The sequence below is a fragment of the Symphalangus syndactylus genome, chromosome X (assembly GCF_028878055.3).
Source record: "Symphalangus syndactylus isolate Jambi chromosome X, NHGRI_mSymSyn1-v2.1_pri, whole genome shotgun sequence".
In the NCBI taxonomy this organism is placed as follows: Eukaryota; Metazoa; Chordata; class Mammalia; order Primates; family Hylobatidae; genus Symphalangus; species Symphalangus syndactylus.
Genome location: NC_072447.2, coordinates 47,807,719 through 47,812,635, shown reverse-complemented (window position 1 = coordinate 47,812,635; position 4,917 = coordinate 47,807,719).

The window sequence follows — 4,917 nt, the reverse complement described above, 5'->3', positions numbered from 1 at the left end:
TAATTTTTTTCTTCTACATTTTACAAGAGAATTCTAGCAGGTGAAATAATGTACATTCTCATAGGAACATTGGGTCACTTAAAAATCTATGTTTTTCTAGTAAGAGATGGGCAGTATTTATCCTACCTAGGAAGTAGCCAGCAAAGTGTCCACTGAGCTCTATTTTTAAAAGGCTATGTAGAGTTTTCTACATTGTTTTCTTTTCTCAATCATTTTTGTCTGGCTCCTAGCCCATTGCTAAAGAAAAGAACATTTATATTTGTATTTTCGAAAGGATGGCTAATCCCTAAAGGTTAAGAACTACTGACATATAGGAACCTTTAACCGTAATCTACTTACCAATGAAGATCTATAATACAAAATATATTAAGCTATGTATATGGTAATTTAATTATTAAATGTTTAAATATGTTTAAATTAGCAAATCGTGTGGTTTAACTTTTTCTTAGTAATGCCTATGAAAGTTCATCTTGTGGAAGAATAGAAAAGTAGAATGGGTCACATTGAGCCCCAAATGAAAAGCTAAGTATACTAGAGTTTTCCTTTCAAATAGTGCAACACATGTACATGGTAAGTGGAAGGTTGTTTGCCATTTTATGTTTTGTTTGTTTCTTAAGATTAAGGATTAATGAGGCTACAGAGTTCAGTTAACTCTAATGTGAAAGCTTCCAAATGTGAAATTGATTTGTTTGTTGCTAAAATACAGCTCATGAACATACCAAATTGTGCAAGCAATGTATCAAAAACTGAGTCTGATGATTATCTTGGGCTGCTTTTAATTGTGAAAAAATCGTCTAAAACATGATGCATAAAACCAAAATGTTGGATTTCTAAGGTATATTAAGATTATGTTAGTATTTTTTCAGATTTATTTATTTTTAATATTTCTTTTTTTTAAACTTTTATTTTGGGTTGGGGATACATGTGAAGGTTTGTTACATAGGTAAACGAGTCTCACGGGGGTTTGTTGTACTTATTGTTTCATAGTACCCAGGTATTAGTATTATAGGACAAAAGTATTTTTAAAAAAGACTTCCCAGCAATCCAAATACATGATCTAATTAACTCACTTTTTCAATTTTCTATAAAATATGGACAATAGTGACACCTAAGCAAGGCACAAAATTAGCAGTGAAGAGATTAAGAAGGTAATATTCGTTTCTTTTCGTCTTCTGTGTTTTCTCAGATTTTCTTTTGTTCTGCACTAATTTAGCACTCAGTTACATCCTGCTACTTAATTATAAAGAATTCCCACATTCCGATATATGAATCTTGTGTATTATTCTGTTTTGCTAGATGATGATACATAAGATACAACTGCAAATCTCAGTGTCCCAAAAGGACAGTTTATTTCTGTCTCCTGTTACATGCCTATTGCTCCACTCACTTCAGGCTATGAGTTGGAATCAAGTCTGTTTCATGTATCTTTTTCTTCCAGGCATCAGACTGAATGATGAGCTCTGATTTGGAATTTGTTCACTTCATGTAGAGAACTGAAAAGACGTACACAAATGGAAATTTGTAATGTCTTTAAACATTTCTGTTTGGTTGTTTCAAACATCGTGTTTTCTCACTGTCCATTGGCCAAAATAAGTCTTGTGGCCAAGTCCAAAGTCAATAGAGTGGAAAATTATACCTCCACCTACACGAAATTTAAAAAGTAAATGATTTTTAAAAATAATAATCTACTGTATTCTTGTAGATTCCAGAGTTGCGTGGTTTATGTGCAATTATGGCTCACAAAATTTTCTATTCATTGATGTCCTCCTTGACCTATCCTCATTTTAATAATTAATTAAACAGATAAAAATTACAAAGTGGAAAAAAAGAAAAGTAAGCTGATAGTAAAAAATATTCTTATCTGGAGCTAAGGTTCAGGCATCATTTCATTTCCAGAAAGTAAATAAATAGATACCCTGAGCAGACCAAACTATAAGCCACCAAGTTCATTGATGTGGTATGTTGAAACTTATTCCCAAGAAAACCACACAGCCTCTGATGAGAACTTGTGAATTCTTATTTTTACATACATTTTTGTGATTTAAATTCCTAAATAAATCTTATTAGAAGCACATTAGAAAGATTCACAATTGAACCAGTTGACTTGACAGCTGACAGCCTGAAATGAGAGAAAAGACTTATGGTAAATTGTATTATTGATCTTAATGTTTCATCTCTTCTTATTTCCATAATATTTTTGTGTGACTCTATAGTTCCTCTTGTAAAGGCAGAGTGTGTTTCCCTGCTCCCTTGACTTTGTACTTGGCCATGTAACTTAAGTTAGAAATAGAATGAAACAATAGTAAAAGTGTGCCAGTTCCAAACCTAGGCTTTAATATGCCTTGGTATTTGTTTGCTCTGTTGTGCCTCTTCTGTCACCATGAAATGAACTTATTCTGCTAAACTATTAGGCTAAGGAAGATGAGAGACACATAGAACATAACTGACTCCACTGATCCTGGCAAAGATCAGCCCAAGTCTAGCTAACCCATGTATGGCTATTATTTTAAGCCATTAAGTGTTGGGGTAGACATATATGTTATTTCATATTTTTGCCAATAGTTGATAAAAGACCAAACAATCATAAGAATGTGAGAATAATTTTAAATAATAATATTTTAGTCTAGAATTCTTTCATGTTTAGCTATGTAATAAAAGAGGAATCTAAGCAATACTTGAGGATATTTAGGTTAAATAAAATTACTTATTATTATAGACGGTTAACAATCTTTAATCTTTTCCGTTAATTTCCAAGAGTTAGAGTTAGCCGCACTTTTCAAATCCATTTGACATCAGAAAATTAACATTAGTGGGGATAGAGAGTAACATCTCTGTAAACACAATTTGCTTAATAAAGGTTATTCTTGATCATTTAGCAGAGTAAGCAATAGTTCTACAACCCTTGGGAACTTTGCTATTGCATCCTCCATATGAGGCACTGTATATACTGGAAATAATGCTTTGTCATTAAGAAATATTTATAAGCAAATTTAATAAGCTTCAAGAATTGTAGTATAAGTTTGTATATACAGGGCACTATGTTTTTCTTCATCCTTTTAATGAGGAACCAGTGGATATAAGAGATAATGTGACATGATGAGAAGAAAACAGATGTGTTTTCCACAGAACCATGGCTAGAGTGAAGAGTGTAGAATATTTGCTAAGATATATATTGTTTCAATCACTAAATACCGCTTATTGTCTATAACCATGATATCTGTGGCTATATTTGTGAGGCTATTTCAGGGAGTTACAATCTCTTAGCTAATAAATAGCTGACATAATTAATTGATAAAAGCTACAAGTATGCCAGAATGATTTTATAGAAAAGATATTTAGCGATTCATATTTGACAATAAATTATGCAATTTTAAACAATATACTTATCAATAGGTTTAGTCTTTTAAAGATTACTGGAAAAGCTAATGAATAATTATTTTAAGACTAAGAAAGTTCTGTATTCTTGTTTCTGTAATTACTTAAAATCCAGTATGAGCAAATGCACAAAGACTGATTATCAATTTATTACATTTCCACTTTTTAAAATAAAGTCACCCTTCAGTATTTGTGAGTTCCGCATCCATGGTTTCAGCCCACTTCAGATTTAACATATTCAGGAAAAAACAATAAAAACACTATAATAATAAAAAATACAAGTAAAACCAATACAGTATAACAACTACTTATAGAGCATTTACATATTTTAGTAGGTATTACAAGTAATCTAGAGATGAAGTGTATAGGAGGTTGTGTGTAGGTTATATGCAAATAGCATACCATTTTATATAAGAGACTTGAGGATTTGTGGATTTTGGTATCTACAGGGGTCCTGGAAACAATTCCTCATAAAACCAGGTCACACAGGTATTGCAAAGCTAGGAATACTAACATGAACTTACATATTATGAAAACAAAAAATCATAATTCATCTTATATCCATGGGAATGCCAGGATAGCATATGTCGGCAATTTTTATTTCTTCCCTGTTAGAATTTTTTTCAAGATCTAGTATGCTTTATAGCAAAGTGCTAGGTAATTGGCGTATTCAAATTAAATTTCATTCCAATTTGAAAAGGGGAAAGCAGTGTATTTCTCAGTTTTAAGTTGTTAGAGCTCACCTCCTAGCCATTCAGCTTTAATCATGTTTACATCCTTGTACTAACAGTAAAAATATTTTTAAAAAATTTTTATTTATTTATATTTTTTTTAGACAGAGACTTGCTCTGTCGCCCGGGCTGGAGTGCAGTGGCGTGATCTCGGCTCACTGCAACCTCCGCCTCACGGATTTAAGCAATTCTCTGCCTCAGCCTCCCGAGTAGCTGGGATTACAGGCACCTGCCATCATGCCATCGTGCCTGGCTAATTTTTGTATTTTTAGTAGAGACGGGGTTTCACCATCTTGGCCAGGCTGGTCTTGAACTCCTGACCTCATGATGCACCTGCCTTGGCCTCTCAAAGTGCTGGGATTACAGGCATAAGCACTGTGCCTGGCTGAAAACAAAATTTAAAAGTATCCCTCAACCCAATGTTTCATATATTAAATACTATATGAAGTACTGTATAAATACCTAACACATGAATTGCAGTCTTGGCTATTATATGTCATGCAGAGTTACCTTTCTCTTTGTTTATTCTAGTTAAAATTTGTAGTATTTTTAATTAATATAGTTATCTCTAGTCATGTGAATTTAGTCAGATGATGAATGATGCTGTGGCGAGGCATATCAGGGATTCCACATTGAGTAACTTTAGAATTGAAAGTCAACACATCTTTTCCAAACCATCATCATGGAAGTGCTTGCAAAGACATGCCAATGTTAACTTAGCAGATTTAGCCTAAAGTGGATGCAATAAGGTTCAGAAGCTAATTTGAGTGAATAAAATGCTTTCCAAAAAGTTGGTACTTTTTTTAGTCTA